This window comes from Zonotrichia albicollis, chromosome 2, assembly GCF_047830755.1.
Source record: "Zonotrichia albicollis isolate bZonAlb1 chromosome 2, bZonAlb1.hap1, whole genome shotgun sequence".
In the NCBI taxonomy this organism is placed as follows: Eukaryota; Metazoa; Chordata; class Aves; order Passeriformes; family Passerellidae; genus Zonotrichia; species Zonotrichia albicollis.
The window spans coordinates 34,402,508-34,421,870 of NC_133820.1; the positions used below are offsets into that span (position 1 = coordinate 34,402,508).

General features: G+C 40.5%; 1 protein-coding gene and 1 long non-coding RNA gene across 2 annotated transcripts in view; one reads left to right on the forward strand and one right to left on the reverse strand.

Moving 5' to 3' along the window:
- LOC141728150 (lymphotactin-like) overlaps positions 1-12,734 on the reverse strand; it is a 32,156-nt gene extending 19,422 nt beyond the window's left edge. The window contains exon 1 of the mRNA XM_074534716.1: positions 12,483-12,734. The gene's annotated coding sequence lies outside the window, so the exon portion shown is untranslated. The remainder of the gene's footprint in view (positions 1-12,482) is intronic.
- The window catches only part of LOC141728151 (uncharacterized), a 54,169-nt gene continuing 43,528 nt past the window's right edge, over positions 8,723-19,363 (forward strand). Inside the window, exon 1 of the long non-coding RNA XR_012578924.1 lies at positions 8,723-9,108. This is a non-coding gene — a long non-coding RNA (uncharacterized LOC141728151). The remainder of the gene's footprint in view (positions 9,109-19,363) is intronic.

Sequence of the window (19,363 nt, forward strand, 5' to 3'; positions counted from 1 at the left end):
CTCATGTGCTGCACATTAGAATAAGTAGAGCACGTACAGTAATGGAAATTTCTGTCTTTCTTGGTACGTTTTTTCTCTGTGAAGAAACCAAATGGTGCTGTACTGTAACATTTGAGCATAGAAGTATGGATACCAGGTTTTGTGTACGGGGAGAGAACATAGTCTAATTTACATTTACTCTCCTGCATTTTTCAGATCTCTGCAGGACAGATTTAGTTGAATAGAGTTTCTTTCACTGATGCATCTATTTAGAAGGGCCTTCCTTGTGGGGTGATTAGTGACGGAACACTGTAACTAGCTTCATCCTGCACTTTACTCTGAAAACTGTTGATATTTCTGTACTAATTGTGTCCAAATATTGCACTGCTGCTGGGGACAGGCAGCTGCCTCTGAATTCAGTATATTCTACTGGTCCAAAGGGATTCACACGTACATTTTTCAATTTGATATTAAAACATTGTTCCAGATGTGTTTTGAAAGGGAGAGACACAATTTCCTATAATATTATTTCTGCTGCTTGTTAGAGATCTCCTATATGGGTGTTTGTCAGAGGCCTACTGAAGACATACCAAAGAAAGGGAGAGAACACAAGTGGAAAAAATTTCAGGCACACAAGCATTTCTGCTCAAAACCCAAACCTAAAAATTGTGCCTGTCTGATATAGAAATGGAAGATTGTTTGTGACTTGTACAATGTACGCAACTGAGGCTGAGAAAATTCAAGTCAAAATTTCAGTTTTGGATTCTCAAAGGAAAAATTATCTATTGATAACCTATTGCTGACCCACAGTTATTTGGTAAATAATATTGATAATAATTATGCTTCATGCAATAAATTATTTCAGAAGCTTTTTCACAATTGGTTTTCAAATTAGAATGAAGGAAGCTTCATCAGATTAAATAATTTTCTAGCATTTAGGGTCTCACTCAACAGGATCTACTAAGGGTTGATTTTAAGTCATGTCAATTTTAAATCAATAAGCTTAAAATTGTCTTTTAATTCAGTGACATTCGTACTCACATTTTTCCAAAATCATGAATTGTGGCACTAACTATAAAATATTTTACTTTGAATGTTGACATCAAATGAAATCTTTACAGAGTATAGCTGGGGGTCTTTTTATCTGATAAAGATATTCTGTGTATCCTTAAGAAATGTAAAATATTTATTTTCATTCTAATATTCCCACTATAGTAGATTTAGGAAAAGGGGAATGAAATGTTTCATTTCTGGCTCAATTACCTTTCTTTTTACTCCTTTTATCAAGTTTATCTTGGAAGAAGACTGAAATACAGATTTATACATTGAACACCAGCATTCTAAATAATTTCTAATATGACTTAATAGATTTTCCACACTGAACAAGTTTCAAAATATTCAGTAGAAGTTGCACTTTAAAGAATTCTGAATAACAGCAGTGAATATGCCAATATAGAAAATCTGTAGGTGATGGCATTTGGATGAACAGAGTTTCTCAATTCAGGAAAGGATTTGTTGTACTTTATAAATAAAGAAGACTATGATAATATAGTTTAAGGTATTTCACCCTATTATTTCAATTAAAAAGATTAACTACTGTAACTGCTTACAAAACCTCAATGAGTCAATAAATCATAATTTAAAATTGCCAAATTTATAGTATCATAATTATTAACATTTCTTGTTTTAATTTCATTTGAAACACAAAATAGGTTCATTTCTATAAATGTAATAATATAATCAGAGAAAAATTTGAAACCTCTCTTCTAATACTTTGAATAAATGATTTTTCTCTACCTTTACTTTTTACAAATTGAAGTTAAAAGAAAGATAAAGCTACCTTATTAAATATAAAGATGGCTGAAACAAAAGAAAATAATAAGTAGTCAGTAGTGATTACAGAAAATTGCTGTGGGTGATATGGAGTAGGAGCTCAGGATTCTAATGTCAATAGAAATGTAGTTTTCCCTCCTATTGAAACTAATTTAAGAGGTTTATTTCTTGTCTGTCTGTACTTTAAAATACCAGCCTGTCTTTAAACTCAGTGCTGGAGATGGGTGTTTAACTGGTGCTGGTTAAATGGCTGTTCTGGACAAGGACTTCAGGTGCCAGTAGGTCCTCTCCCTCCCCACATGGCCTTGAGCTTATTTAGGCCATGAAGCTGTACCAATGGGATGCAAATTCCTGGTGGCAAATCCACACCTGCTCACTTCCTTGTAAGGACTCGTCCTGTGAACTTCAAAGTTATGCTTTCTTTATGTTGAGCGACTTGGATATGTAAACATCTTATAAACTGGAGAGCAATAACTCAAAAAAGTGTATTTTATAAGCTAGTCTATATTCTGCCCCATTTTTGGCAGTGGAAGGTTTAATTGGCAGGCAGAAGTTGTGGAATATTGTTTTGTTTGCTTCATTTTATTTTTTCCGTTGCTGTTTCTAATGTCAGTCTTTAAGGCTTTGATCAAACAAAGCTTTGAATTCTTTCTTCTTCAGCTCTTAAGAAACTCTAACTTCACATCAACCAATTCCATAAACATAGAGGCCAACTCCCTCTTGTTTAAAGAAAGTCAGCCCTTCTCAGTGTGGTAAAATGTACCTCTTCAATGAGGAATCTAAATACAAAATTAGAAGTTCATCCAGAAGAATTCTGCAAAGTAACTTTGCAAAATGATGTCATTAAAGATGTGTGGTTTAAAAAGCTCTTTCATGTACATTTAACAAAGATGAAACTTGACTTTCTTTGCACAATCTTATTAATGTAGTGTAAGTGGAAATATGAAGTTCCATTGTGAAAAAACAGGAGATGAACACAAGGATAAAATGGGAAATAAGCACATTAAGCCCATCTCAGACTGACTGAAGTGCAGAAAGTAAGCACATTCATTAATGGAACCATTTTATTGCCTTAACGCTTGTAATTTATCCTGAAACAGGCTACGCTGTTTCACCAGTTGCTTTCATTTTATCCCTTGCAAGCAAAATAATGTGCACTAACATCTCTGACAGTGATGCGACTCAAAACATATCTGTCTTTGCGGTTTGTGACAGGATGATAGCATTTGTGCTTTCTTCTTTCCTTGTCCAAATCATCAGTCTTGACACTTCTACTCTTATTGTTTAAGGTTGGAGTCATACAACAAACCAAAGAAAAACAACAAAGAAAGTTTATACAAGATAAAAAAGAATATACATGTGGAGTACTTGGTTGCACATATTTTGCCTTTTTTACTCAATTTGTGAACTCCTATTTCAATAGAATTATTATCGAATAAGATACTGTGGTCATTGACATGCTGTCTTGGGCTGAGCAACAGCCCAATTATATCAATATATATATAATTATATCAATATATCAATATATATATAATTATATCAAGGTTCTATCAGATTAGTAAATTGTCTTATAAGTTAAAGATTGAATACTGGCACAAATTTGCAAGCTAGGTCATGTATTGTATTTCTTCTTTTTCATCTTGTTCCCAATGTTGTCAAGCAGAACAACTGAATATCTGAATTGTGAACAATATCTGAAGATTGTTCACACTTTTTTTGTCCACCAATTCATCACCTCATGGACAAGGAGTTATAAGGTGTTTTTGTAAGTCCTTCAAATCAAACATTTGTTGGCTGCTATGGAGGTTAGGGTCAGCTGGCTACTCCTGATTCCAAAGGAGATTGCATTGGCTGTGTAAACTTGAAGATAGGATGCATCTTTTCTTTTATACAACTTGCATCATAGGTGATCCTTTAATAGCATTGCACATCTTGTCTCTTTTGGTGGTTTCATCAATTATTCAGAGCTATTGACCCCACATAAGTGTAGCAATCACTTCAGTTGAAAGCTTCAGGACAGATATTTTTGGCCTAAGGAAGAATTTTGTCATCAAAATAAGATTCAGAAACTCCAGTCCTGCACCAAGAACCATTGTGGCAGGTAATAAACAAATATGTAACAAAAGAATACTCTGTGAAGGACAAATTCACAACCTGAGTAAACAGCTGAAAGGTCTAAGCCAAACAGGCACCCAGAGCCATGTTTGAAGGAAGATTCCTCAGTCTGACAATGAAGATGTCATTATGGCAAATGATTTCAGGCTATGTTGAAGTCTATCTAACCACATAAACATTTATTTGTAAATGTTGCAGACATTATATCAGATTTTTTGTTTCAGATCAGATTTCTCATTTCATATCAAATTTTTATATAGAGATGTTAAGTCACATCTGTGTTACTGTTAAGATACACAATATTAATAGCACATTGGAATAGGACCATTTAGGTTGTTTGCAAGCTGGAAGGCCTCCTAGCCCACTTCTCCTCTCTGCCTGTCAGATACATAGGCAGGTGGGAAAATGTTTTCTTTTCAGGGAATTTCTATTACAGAAGTTTCAGTGGTCAATGCTGAGCTCTGAGCAAGAGTTGATTGACTTCCCCTGTGTTTCCTTCTGTGTGCTTTTCTGCTCATACATACAAGAAAGGGAATAAGGAAATAGGAAGGTATCTCCAAATCTATTGATACAGAATTGGAGAAGAATTCAGAGAGGTTCTTCTTGGAGAAGGCAGAGCTCAGCTATATAATCTTTGCACAACTGGGGATTTTCAGTTACATTCATAAATCTGCTCTCCCAGCTGACATTGATTTAAAGAGTAATTTAATACATTTTTCTACATGACAGCTAAAAGAGAGTACATACTCATGTTGATAGTGATGACAAGTGCTAAGCTAAAAAAGAGGAAGTGTCTTTATTAAGAATTAAATTAAAGATGGTAATGCCAACAATATGATTAATAATCAAATATCTAAAAATGCATAGTAGTATGGACAGCAAGGTAAATGTTTTGCCTTATTTTACAGCTGAAATACCTACAGATATGATCCACAGAAATGCTATTTATGGAAGCTGTAACAAAAACATCCCCATGTTATTAATGTTGGTTTGGTCACAAATCCCAAATGTGACACCATGGAAGTTATTACACTGAAAATCACCAGCCCAAACCAGGAAAGGATAAAATATCCCTTGTCTTTTGAAAATATAGAAGACTGAGAGCTATGGCCTGCAGCATTAGATAAACCTGGAATTGTTATTTGAAATGAAAAATCTTGATATGAGTCTTTGAGCAAGGGAACTCCTGAGAACCTAGCTCAACTTATTTAATTTTATCTCTTTTTCTTTCTCTACATTGACATGTGTTTTGTTTGTTGGTCTTTTTTGTTTTGTTAATGGTGCTTTGTGGTATAATATTGCATGTTTCATTAGGCATATTTCCAGATATGCTGTCACTGACCATGTTGTACAGCTGTGAATAATTAGTATCTGAAATCTCCACTGGCACATGTGAGAAGTGTGAGAAAAGGATCTTGGGAAGCAGGTGTAGAAGCAGGATATCATCTCTAATGTTTCAGTCACTGGGTTTGTGCTCATGACTCCTTAGTGTCACAGAAGGCAGAGGTTTTGAAGGAATTGGTAACATCTTTCCTTATACCAGTTGAAATATTCACAATATGGAAAGAGTATCAGAATCATGAGGGACTTAAGGAGTTACCTTATCTTCAGTCTCTCAGGTACAGAAGCAAAACCCACAAAAATATTCAAATTATAGATCATCCTGCATGTAGTCCCTTCCTTTCCCTGCTTTCTTATTTTGATTCAACGAGTTTATATTTGGAAATTGTTTCTCCTTTTCTTTTTTTTTTGTTAGTTGCTTCATGAATATGCAGTCATAAGGTGTTTTTGTAAGGTCTTCTGAAGGTCCAAGACTAGCTGTGCATGAGATCAAGGGAGCATGGTTTGCTCATAAAGAGGCAAAAGAAAGTGTAAACAGATGGATGGCAAACGTATCCAGAATTTTTAAATCCTGCTGATTGTTCCTTTCTGAAGACTTATCTACTTCTACACCTCAGTGTGTCAGTGACACAAACTTTGACTGCCAGCACCAAAATTTGAAGTAATGGGGTATGAGAGGGCTGGTAGATGTGTGTAGCTTGTGAGTGAGACCCATCAGTATTTGACTTAACATTATTTACTGGATGCATTGACGGAAAAGACAGACATTTTTTGTTTCCTTATTTTAAATTCAGTGACTATATCTGTGCTAATAAACAGTCCCAGAGATTGTTTCCATATGCTTAATATGATTTTTTTTTTAAAATACTGTCACATGAAAAGGGGAGATTTGCTCCACCTCTTAGTGTTTGATTAGTCTGTTGGTTCCCCAGGAAAACTGGGACCCAACCAGTCTGTCAGTGTCTTGTTATGGGGGGCCTTCACTGAGCAGTTCACCACATTGAAGGCAGTTTGGCTGACCTGCTTAGGATACCATGCCTGAGAAACCTCCTCCTGGGTCTCAACATCTTTACTACTGCCAGCATGCTTGAAGGACTCCCATTGACAGGCGATGGAATAACACTCTTTATTAATATAATTTCAACAAATTAAAGGGCTGCTCATGGTGGTATCTCAAAAATGTATCCAAAATAATAGAATAACAAGCAATATAATTCAACACAACATACTACACAAGATCTAATCCCTAACAAAAGTTAGCTCAAGATCATCCTCCAGTGTGCATAGAGTACAGTTCTTACCCAATAGGGGTCCCTGTGGGGGGAGAAGACAGATTCAGCCTGTCAGCTGATCCCAGAAGTTATGATGGCGTCTTCCTCAACTTCTTCTCAATCTTGACTCACTTCTATACTATTTCCTTACATTTATGTTAAGCTTGTATGACTTCAGTCATGCATTTGAGTTACTGAGGGGTGATCATACCTTGGGGCAGATATCTTAGTATGGCACCCAAGAAAAGTGTTGCATGGGCACATGGGTCAGTCCAAGGAGAGTGATTTCACTACTGCTGCTGATTCAACAGCAGGACATATTCCTCTGTTTCCCTTGCTTTTCAGCAGTTGTGCATCTTACTGGCTAGAAAGTACCACTGAGTTCCCTCCTCTGCAAGGGTTTTGATAAGAGTGTGGCCATGGTGTTTCCACCCTGCTTCACCCTGTGTTTAGCCTCCCTTAGACTGTGTTGTGTGGGAGGTTGGGTGTACTGACCAAGTTCTATCCCACTTTATTTTCCTCTGTAATTTCTGTACCGTTTTTTTTCAGCCCCAGTCATCTTCCCACAAGTGCCTAACTACTGTCACTGATCTGTTTTGGCCCCAGCCAAATAATATGCTCCCAGACAATTCACAGGCACAGCTTGAAAGTTAACAAGAACCAAAATATTTTGGGCTATAAAGGAGTTGGGCTATAGAAGTATGTGAAAAAAGTCCAGTCTGTACTAGAGAATAAGTGCTGGGGTTGCATTTCCTTCCCAGTATGGACATTAGGTATCCAGTAAATAATGTACTTTTATTAGCAGTCTGCAGTAAAATGATTGTGCAGCTGTCACTTGTCATGGATTAGCCAGGGCTGAATCTAGTGTGGACTCATAAAAGGGTGTTTTTCCTCCTTATGTTTGAGTCTGATAAGAAAAATCGGTGGATCCCAACAATATTTTCTTTTCAGAACGAGTGATCTCCTCCACTGTCTAGTTTGTGTATCATCATCTTCATCTGTATGAAGATGAAATAACTAAATTAGTGGTGGTTTGATTTTTTTTCCTATTAAAGAATAATTTTTCACATGGAAGATGATCTGACTCATAGCCCTGTTTCATATTGTTGAACACCGTAGGTAAATGAGAATAGTAATGGAAAAATGGGACTCTGTAAAGTTTTGACAAAACCTACCCCTTACGCTTCTGAAATGCCAGCTTAATTCCTGAAAAAAAAATTAATTTATATCAACTGCTTCCATTGTGGGGTAACCTCCTTGCACTACATCTCCCATGATTCACCCACAGCCTCGGTCTGCTGCCTCTGGCACTCACCTGCCTTTGCTGATTCATGAGTGATGGCACTTGCTAGGAAACCTCTTTTCAAGCAGTCAGGTGTTTGCCTGCATAGCATTTTGTTGAAATCCTGTCTTTCAAATCTTCCCAGGGCTTTGTGATTTTTGAAAGAGAAACCAGGGCAATGGTTTTAACTCATCACTGTGTTCTGAAAATGCTCTGCAGCACAGGGGAAATTCTGCCACCCGCAGATGATAGGGAAATAGAGGCATGGTGACTAATCCACAGTGAATAGCACATCTTAGGAACAGAGTCCAGGTCATGTGCCCCCTGCCAACTATGTTAGAATAGTGACTTTGGTGACTTAAAGGTGAAAGGCTGCAACTGTGAGACCAGTGGCCCTCCTTTTTTAGCAGTGATTAACATTCCTGAAAAGCCTGCCCAGGCTTATGGCAGGTAGTCATGATTTACTGCCTCTGAGGATCTTTATGCAAGCATTTACATGCCAGCTGCAACAAGCTCAGATGCCTGAAACCTTGAAATTTGACTTGCACAATTTTAAATTCTCTCCTTAATTTAAATAAGGAATATTCCTAAATGTTTTTACGGTAATAGTACAGAGGTATGTAATTTCTTCTGGAGGAAGTGAACTACTGGAAAACCTCACTGAGGCATTTAACAGATTTATTAAAAAACATAAACCTAGAACTGAAGTTTCTAATTCAATTCCTTTGTGCACTGGCACAACAGTGCAGTGGCTGTTACTGCATCACCCAAGTTTCCCTGCCTGCAGTGGTTTAGCTTTTCTGCCTCCAGTAATGAGGTACCTCCCCTTCTAACGCAGCAAAGCTAAATTTAGGCCCTGCAGAGTGCACTATTCCTATATTTAGTGCTGTGAAAGTACAACTTCAGCAAGGAACTGGCTAAGCTGTGAGGTGTTCTGCAGTCCAGGAGACAGAAATAGAAACACAGCAAAGTGCCTCTTTGGATTTTTCCCCTGTGGCCAGGCCGCAGTGACAATGGAGGTCTCTGTGCAGGGACAGCATTTTAAAAAATATTTATCTATCCCAGCAGTTATCATGGAATTCCTGAACGTGAGCAAACAAAGAGCTGCAGAGCCCTGTGCCGCTGGGAGGACACTGAGCAAGGCTGCTGGCTTTGTGACGAAGGGAGGCTGCTGGCAGCGGGCTGGGGACACAGCGACTCTGCAGCTTGCCGGGGTGCCAGCAGCACTGCAGGGCTGGTTCCAGCTGTGTTTTACTCTGCCCTGCGGCTGGGGATCTCTCACATACGGTATGCATAGAAATACGCCGGTGCTCATGTGGACCATCAGGGTCCGATTCTCATGTACCCAGACTTGCCATGTGTCAGCCTGGTGTGATTTGTTAGACAATATAATACTGTTTGTTAAGCCAGGTGAAATACTTGGGAGGGAAACAGGAAATTTGGGGGTACTTTCCTTTGGGTTTTCCATCAAAGCAGGAAATGCACGCCACAGACGATGGCGCCGTGGCGATGGAAATTTGTTGTGACTTTTTCTCGCGAGGGTCTGAGCAGGTAGAGGAGTGGGGTGGCGGCGGTAGCGCCCGCCCCGATGGTGGCCCGGCTCTGCCCGGCCCACAAGCACGGACGGCACCGCTAGAGGGCTCGCAGGACGGGGATTGCCACGTCTGGAAGAAAGCTAATTAGAACTGTAAGATGCGCTGGCACCGAGCCCTTTTTCTGCTACTGGCAGAGGTTAACAGAGTTATTATAAACGGGTACTCAATGATCACTTCAGATTGCCTCTTGGGGACCGCCAGCCATATGATTTAATTCCTGTGTGAATCAGAAAGCATCTTTTGGACAGACATCGAGCAAATAACTTTTGGTTTTTTTATTCAAGTGTGCAGAGTCTGTATCTCAAATAAGAATGGAATAAAGTTTGATGAAAAAGACGTACTTAGTGTGTCCTAAAACCCTTGGGGGGAAACTGTTTTCAGAAGAATGTAAACAGTCAAGAAAGACAAGTATATAGAGCTAGAAGATTCCTGAAATGATCCTCTGCTTTCATAGCCATTAGGCCACACAGTGATAAAACTTTCCTAAACTAATGTTATTTTTTAAAAATAGCCATGGGGTTTTTTTCCCCATTGTTCTCTTCCTGGAAGGTTCTTCCACAACTGTACAGGAAGAATTGTTCACTAATTCCAGCCTAATTTTATTGTGGCTCACTTATTCCCATTTGCTCTTGTGCCATTTTTTCTTCATTAGGTCTTCTTCCTCCCCAGTGTATCCTCCCTATAAATACACCTGGGATAGTTATATTTGTGCCAGCCTTTGCCTGGCTGGGCTAAACAAGCAGAGTTCTTAAAATTGCACATTCTAAAATGGACCATCAAGCTTCAGGACTGTTGCCACAAGGCATAAGCACCTCTTTTAAAATCTTCTTTTACCCTTTTGTCCATTAATGAACATTGCACAAATGGGGGTACTGTGACATGGGGAAAATTTGCCATTATGTCTTTTTATGTAGTACAGAGTAGTTTTCTGAGACAGAATATTGCTCTGAGAGACCCACTTTATGATGCAAATTGGCAGGTACTGGTCTAGATGAGCTATTTGCCTTTGATTTCTAATTTTTAAATGTAGAACAGCTTAGTGGCATAGAGAAAATCATACTAGTATAAACCAAGGAACATGATCTGAGAAAAATTGAAAAAAAAGCATCAACAGCAGAGAAAATAGAGCAGAGCCTTCAAAACATCTCAAATTTTCCTGAATTTTCTGTGAGATTCAGGAGCATATTAAAAACATTCAGGACAGCATTCACATATTAGTATCCTCTCCCTTATGGGCTGCTTCTTGGAAGCCAGAAAACCTTCCTAGCTTTGCCACAGTATCCCAGGCTGCAGTGAGACCTCTGCTCCTTTTGTCTTGTCTCCTGGCTGAGCTTCCATGCATGGAATGAGTTGCCAGTGATTGCTTTTCACAGAATCACTATGTTGGAAGTGACCTTTAAGATCATTGAGTACACCCTATGCCATAACACCTCAACTAAACCATGGCACTGAGTGCCACATGCAATCTTTTTTTAAACACATCCAGGGATGATGACTCCACTACCTCCCTGGGAAAACCATTCCAGTACTTGGCAGACAATTCCAGTACTTTTGACCACTCCTTTCAGCTTTGTGTCAGCAGCATGGACCTGGCAGGCAGTGAAAACTGACTCTGTTCTCATAGAAATGAGAAGAGGGAAGCATCTCCGAAGGACAAGGTTGAGTCCATGCAGTGCTCAGTCTGTGTCACAAAGCTTATGGCTGGGAACAGTCAGTCAATGACCACTGCAGACTATGGAATCACAAACCCTGAACTGTCCTAAGGCAGGAATGACAGGCGCAAAGAGTAGGACAATGCCAAGCCTCTCAAGTTCCTATTAACTTGTCTGTTGCTCATAAAGCATGCTCTCTCCTGAGCATTCACTCATTTACACAAGCATTAAGTGTATCTGCAAAAGTATATCTATCTTGACATTCTTTGGTCTGTGATCAGGGCAATGCTTTGATAAAAAAGAGGAGTGAAAAGGCCTTCTTTTATCTGGAGACCAAAAGCGGCTTGAAAGGAATAGAAAGGGAGGGGAATTCCATGCTGAAGATGATTAAAGATTAAGTACTTAAGTAAAGTGAATGCTTCACTGTGCAGAGTTAATGCTGAATTTCACTGGTCTGGGAAAAGAAGCTGAAATGTTGCTGTTTAGATTTGTGTTAATAATTTTCTTACATGCTACTGAATGACCCAACTCACTTTGTTGTGGGAACAGAATATCATCCAACCAATGCCCAAAAGACTTTAGGAAAAACTCATTATAAAGAAAGCCAATCCTGTGCTGTGACAAGACAACATGTAAATGTTTTAATGTTTTAATATTATCTCCAGGAGTTAAAGGAATGGAGGCCTTGTTGGATAATCAGTGCCCAAGAGATGGAGTCACTGCTCCAGTAACTTGTAGTCTTAACAGATGTAAGGCAAAAACAAGGGAGGTAAGAAGAAAGAGCTGCATGATCTGATGTGGGAACGTGCCAGTCCAGCGAGCATTAATGGCTCACAAACAACTTTATCCCCTCCTCACAGTCAGTCCAGACTGAAAGAAAGGTGATGGGAATTTAATAAAATACAGATGCCACTATAGCAGAGGGTCCAGGAGCAGAGTGACTGCAGGGAACTCCCTATGGGCTGACTGTGTGGCAATTCTCAAGGTGATGTCTAGAAGTTCAGCTCCCAGAGTCCGTATATCCCTGTCAGCACATTGATTTGCCTCAGCTGCAGGACCCAGGCACAACCTGGCATGAAGCCTCTCTGCCCAGCACTGGGCACCATTGGAGCAGAGGTGCTTGGGGACATCTGGCCTGGCTGCACCCATGTAGCCAGTAATGCAGCTCAGCCTTTGCCTGGACCTTGAGCCTTGGCTGTTTCTCAGTATCACATGGCATTAAAGATGTGTTGAAAACCAAATTTGCTCACATCTGTTGCCAGATCTCCAATGATTCTGAGGCCAGGATTTCTGCCTGGCAAGCTATTCAGCAATGCTGTCCTCACAGCTGTAACTCAATTAACCAAGGCATGCAAAACTCTTTGTGATTTTCCCCTTCTTGTTTCTAGTTCATTTGCTAAATAGATACACATACCAGTTGGCCTTTTCCTGTGTCTCAGGTGCTTTCTTCTGTTGCCAAAACGTCTCCCTCCCTGGCAGGCAACATGAGGGAGGATGGCACCACTCTCCTTCCCCAGATGGTCAGTGCTGTCTCCTCCTCAGTCACCAACTGCTGAATGTGAAAGGATTCATGACATGAGTGTTCTCATAGTGAGAGGCTGAGAAATTCCCTGGCTTGTAATACTGTCCTCAGCCCGACCTTCCTCTTCATCTATATTTTCATTTGCCACTCAGGATGGAGGAGAGCAGCCATGAGTCATCCTAGAGGCTGATGACTCATATTTTCAGTCAGAAGAGTCAGTGTGCTGAGGGTTTCTCAAGGCTGTGCTCAATCTTTCATGCTCAGAAGCTCAATGCAGGGTTCGTGCATGGATTTTCCTACCTATGATTTCTAGCCTCCAGTTGTTTTTTCTCTCCATTTCATTGTTTCTCTCTTGCAAGTAGGTTTTCCCTACCCTCACAATCCACTTTGAGCTTTCCAGTTCCAGACTGAATCTGCCTGCTTCATATATGCTAATGTTTCCCTCTAACATCCTGTATGCTTTTGCTGCTTGGAGAGAGCCCACTCGTATTTGCTGTCTGTGTGAGATGCTGCTATATCATGGCTTGGACAGCCTGTGGCAGTGTGCTTGAGTTTATGCAAAGAAACACTACATTCTTTTCAAAGCTAAGTTGCTAAGCTGTACATGTTGATGTATGCCACCCCTTGCAGCTGGTATCCGCGCAGAATCCTAGAATGCTTTGGATTGAAAGAGACCTTAGATCATCCAGCTCCAAGGGCCCTGCCATGGGCAGGGACTCCTTCGACTAAACCAGGTTGCTCAGGGTGCCATCCAGCCTGGCCTTGAATACCATGAAGGATAGGACATCCACAACATCTCTGGGCAACCAGTGTCTCACTAGTCTCATAATGAAGAATGTCTTCTTTATATCTAATCCACAGGCTCTTGTAACAAGCCCCTTTCCCCTTTTTCAGATACTGAAAGGCTGTTCTAACCTCTACCTGGAGCCCTCTCTTCTCCATGCTCAACAACCTTAACTCTCTCAGCCTGTTGCCATAAGAGAGGTGCTCCATCCCTCTCTGACCATCTTCCTGGCCCTCATCTGGACCTGCTCCAGCAGGTCCTCATCTTTTTTATGTTGGGGACCTCAGAATTGGATGCAGAACCGCAAGTGGGGTCTTACCAGGGTAGAAAAGAAAAAAAGCATTTCCATTTTGACCCAGAGTAGAACAAAATAATTTCCCCTGACCTACTGGCCATGCTGCTTTTGATGCAGCCCAAGATGTGTCTGGCTTTTTGGGCTGTGTGCCCTGCCCTCAGGGTCAGGTCACGTTGAGCTTCTTGTCCACCAACAACTGTCAAGTCCTTCTCCTTAGGACTGCTCTCAGCCTGTTCTCCACCCAGCCTGTGTTTGTGCTTGGGATTGCCCTGGTCCAGGTGCTTGGCCTTGTTGAACTTCATGAGGCCTGTGCAGGCCCAGCCCTCAGGCCTGTCCAGGTCCCTCTGGATGGCATCCCTTCCCTCCAGCATGCTGGCTGCACCTCACAGCGTGGTGTTGTGGGCAAACTCACTGAGGGTGAGCCCAGTCCCACTGCCCATGTAGCCAACAAAAGTGTTAAACTGCCTCTGTCCCAGCCCCAGCCCCTGAGGAATGGCACTCAATGCTGGTTTCCACCGGGATATTGAGCCAGGGGCTGCACTGAGTGTGACCATCCATCCAAATCCTTCTCCACTGTGGTGTGGGCTGGGCCTCTCCACTTCAGAGATGGGGATGTTGTGTGGGACAGTGTCATGTGCTTTGCTTGTACAAGGCCAGGTAGATTACATCGGTTACTCTTTCTTCATCCACCAATGCCCTCACCCACCATGGAAGGCCATGAGTTTTTTCAGGACAATTTGCCCTTAGTGAAGCAATGATGGCTGTCACCAATCTGCTCCTTATTTTCCATGTACTTTAGTATAGTTTCCAGGAAGATCTTCTCCATGATCTTAACCACAGGTTAAACGGGTGACTTTCCAGCTGTGCATCTGTAGATCTTAAAATACCCACCAATTGCAAGTTAAGGTTTGCATATGACCCATGGTGAGTGGCTGAAACAGCTGCTAGGCCCAAGCACTACTTGTCACTTCTTGTTTGAGGTTCACCTTCACATCAGATTACAGCACCCAGAAGTAATGCAAATGGGTTCTCAGGGAGCAATGGCAAGTTAGGAGGTTAGCCACACAGCAATGAGGTTGTTCATTAGAAGCTGTGGGAAGAATTCTTCTTGATATGTAAGCCAGTGGTGATACTAGGAAGGGATCCGAATGAGAAGGGCATATGAGAGGTGCAATATGCTGGGAGAACTGTAAAAGAGGACAGCATTAAAGTGTAACAAATAAGTAATCGAAGTAATCCTTCCCAGTTTCTTTGAACTGACAAATATTCTTATGTTCAAAGATAAGCACACATACAAAAAGAACTTATTTTTATCGTACGGTGCATGACTGATGTGTTGGCAGTATTTTGTTGTCACTCTGCATGGCTTTTAATTGAGGTTACCTAGAAACAGCAGGGACAAAAGTGTTTCACCATCACTGATTCCTAATTATGGGAGAGTTTATAGGAAACCAAAACTGTATCATGGGAAAAAATGGAAAGCCAAATTAAGTTGTTCTCAGTCTTTTCAGATTCTCTTTGATTTACATACTTTTTAAGTAAAAAAAATACAGGTAAGGGTTATATGAACCACTTATGGTTTGATCTATTATGTTTCCCTGTTTTCTTTTCCCAGCTTGAAAGGGTATGAAAAATAACTTAGTTTAGGGCTCTGAGTTAAGAGTCCTAAGCAGAAGTTAAATTTTGAATCTCACTACAAACTTCCTTCACAATATTAATTTTTAAAGAAAGTCAAAGTTTTTGTGTTTGTTGGAGAAGCAAACCAAACCAATGTGCATTGAAACTACAAACCACACTGTACTTGGTATAATAGACTATTGACTCATGGTCTCTGGATACATGTTTTCTTCAATAGATTTAAAGGCGCAGGCTATGTAAAGAAATCATAGAAACTACACCATTTACCAAATTGCAGTGAATGTCATATTTTATGTGAAAGGTTAAAAAACTTGTATTGCATCCGAGCAAGCTCATTCATGGATAATAAATAAATGAGCTGCTAAAAGGCTGTCAAGAATGTGAAACTGCTCTGTCCCCTTTTTTCTAATTATAAAATCTCAAGGATACCAGCCTAGGCAGCACATTTACATAGAAATTCCCAGATCAAAGTGCTCCCAGAACAAAAGATTTGCTGGAATAAAATAGCTTCCAAAAAACTCTTGATAATTGCAGTCTTAGTGGAGCCAAGCCCCCTGGAAGCTGCCAGCTGTGTTGTGTGTCTTTTGGCACCTCTGCAACATATATAAATAGCTGGAGCCCTTCCTACAGCCAGGAACAAGTGAGATGAGAAAAGGCTCTGTTTCCAAATTTGGAAAGAGAGCTGTAAACAACAGGCATGGTGAGTCTGCCCTTTGGTCCTCTCAGCAGGCAAGGTCAACTTCCCCTCCATTTTGGTTTGTAAACACAGACAGAGCATGACCACAGTCTGGGACTGCTCTTTTTGAGAACCAGATCTCAAACTGAGAAGATGAAACTTATCCTGGTGTGATCACAAGCCCCACACTGAAACCTTTACTTTAATAAGCTTTGCAAACCAGTTGTCCAGAGTGGCTACCTTAACAATGTTGCTGTGCAGTTCCTCTGCCTTATCTAGCTTTTGAAGGTGTCAGCCAGGGTTATTTATAGGGAAAATGCAAGGAATAAATAAAGATCGTGGGCCACAGAAAATAGCACCACATAAAGTAAATGACAATTCATTACAATTTGAGCAGTGGAAAAGTTGATATCCTTCCTCTGTTCAGGACCACCCTGTAAATTCATGTGGCAACTGGCCACATGAATTTTTAACAGGCCTTCAATATCTTTGCTGTTTCCTAGTCCTATTGAAATGCCAGCCATATTTCAAACACCCATGAACTCTGCACACTCCACACAGTAAGCTGGATATTCTGTTGATGGTACAGTTTTAACCACTTCTGATCCAGTCAGGACTGAGCAACATGGTCTACCGAAAAGCAAAGATGGATGTTAAGCTGTATTTTCACAGATTTCCATTATCTAAAGACTTGGGGTCTCATTTAAAATGTTTTAGTTTATCCTTAACTGAAAAATTTGGTATGTTATTTTTGGAGAAGTGTTTGCATAATTTCATAGAATCTTAGGACCATTTAGCTTGGAAAAGACCCAAAGCTCCACATCTGCACATTCTTGTATTTGAAGAGAAATATAATCCAACAAGACAACTGAGGGTTTTTCCAACTACAGTGTTAGGTCAGTGGCATTTTAGTACCTTTAGAAAAAAGGGCTGTATGCTGCACTAGGAGCACAACTGAAGGCAGCAGCTGCCTAGGTGGTATTGTGTGTTAGTGAAAGCAGTAGCTGAGCAGGCAGCTGCACATGGCACATTTCACACCTCATCAGCCCATAACCACTAAAATAACTTTTTATTTATTTCTTCCTGCAGACAAGGTGGTGAACTCCAGAAAATATACCCACATAAAACAATTCCTAATTCCCCAGATTGCTCAGGGTGCTTCAGTTTATTAAGCCTTTTGGCTGCTTCTTGTATGCTCTTCTGATTCACTGAAGTGACCCTTCAAAGTTTGCAGCACAGGGGCTCTGGCTAAAAGCACTTTTTTTAGTTTGTTTTGCTGGTATGTTTCAGATACTCTTCCTCAGAGTCATTGTTTCACTTCCATCTTTGTAAAGCTAAATAGCTTTTTTTGCACCCTATTTTTACACCCCATTCTTTCCTTTTGGGTCTAGACTTGATGTAGGAGAGAAAGGTTAGTTCTATGTGCCATGAAAATATTTGGCATGACACTTTCTGTTGTGCTATTTGACAGGGTACTCCTTCTATTTGGCCAGTTACTTTTACCTGACTCTTTTTTGCAGAATCTACAGCCCATTTATCACAAATGGTCCATGAAGTATTCAAACATTTGTGCAAAGCCTGTTTTTCTCAGAGATCTTATTCTGGTTTAACCACTGCTGGCAACTAAGCACCACACAGCCTCTCACTCATTCCCCCTCCAGTGGGATGACGGAGAGAATCTGAAGAGCAAAAGGGAGAAAATTTGTGGTTGAGATAAATATAGTTTAATAAGTAAAATAAAAGCAATGTGTGCAAGTAAATCAAAACATGGAATTCATTTATTCCTTCATTCATCACTTCCCATGAGCAGGCAGGTGTTCAACCATCTCTGGGAAAGCAGGGCTCCATCATGTGTAATATGTGTGCCCCCTTCCTTCTTCTTCTACTACCTTTATATGCTGGGCATGATGCTGCATGGTCTGGAATATTCTTGTGACCAGTTGGGGTCAGCTGTCCCTTTTCAACTTCTTGTACATTCCCAGCCCACTCACTGGTGGTGTGAGAGGCAGAAAAGGCCTTGGCTCTGTGCAAGCCCTGCTCAAAACATCCCTGTGATATCAACACTGTTTCCAGAACAAATTCAAAACACAGCCCCATACTAGCAACTATGAAGAAAATTAACCCTGTCTTAGCCAAAACCAGTATAGATATCTATTCTGTTACAGGTTTTGCTTTTTCTTATGTTTTCCACAACATTATTGGAATGTCATGATGACACTGATTGCACCTGCTACCACAATAAGCTCAGCTTTATTAGTAGCATGTAATAATATAGAGCAGTCTGGACACTACAAATGAAATCAATTTCTCTGTCTCACAAGGGAGCACTGTTCTTCCTGTTTTGTGGGCAGAGAATAGAGCCTTAAAGAGTCTCACAAGAATACCATAGAGAAACCTGGTTTGTTTTCTGAAACCTTTTTTTGTATCCTAATCAGAGGACAATCCTGCCTTGCTGGCATTCCTCTGGTGTTGTGAATCACAATGTGCTTAATTACCAAGTAGTGCTGCTCTTCCATGCAGATTCCCAAATCTTCATCCTAGCTTCAAGACACAAGAAATATCTGTGTGGATGAAAGAGCTGTTACTTTAGAACAGCTGTTCAAATACACATAAACACCCTGCTGAAATGGCTGTTTTGCCTATGATTTACATTTGTTAGAGGTCTTAATAACTGTTTCTAGTATGAAATTTCAGCTCAAGCTTAGAGCTAACATTGGTACAAGCTGCAGTAGTGCCAGAATGCTGTTCTGCTCTCATGCTACTCTGCTTGCTTACCGGGTGAGAGTGGAAATGACTGAGGAAAAGCTGCTTCAGGGACATGCAATGGAGGAAACTTTTCACCTGATGCCTAATGGTATTTATCCATTTTGTCTCCAAGGTTCCTGCCTCTAAGAGCTTTCTAATGTCCTCTGTGGTGGGCACAAGGATGGCTGCAATTGGATTTCTGGTGAAGAGTTTCTGCATAGCTAATGCTCTGGGATTGGGGTTATTTTTATTATCATAACAAGGAAGTATCAGGGCAAGTGGGGACACAAAACTTCCCTGAGTATGTTGCTAGGCTAAAAGCTCATTGTGAAGTGATGGAAACCTATATGATGAGTGGAAAAACAGAGGTCTGCCATCTCTAAGACACTGTGGCCTTTCTTAAAGAAGGATTCTTCATTTTTCTTCCTACATGATGAGTTCCTAAATGACTGGCATGAAAATACAGAGAGATGCCAAAATGAGATATTGCTGCATTTCCAATATCCAGTATAACTGCAGGGAAAGCTGTATGTGGTGATGGTAGAAGCAGATATTTGCACACCCATGTTAATGGTGGATGCAGATGAGTAGGTAGAAATTTGCTCAGTGTGCTGTCTTTCATGGAGGCATACCAC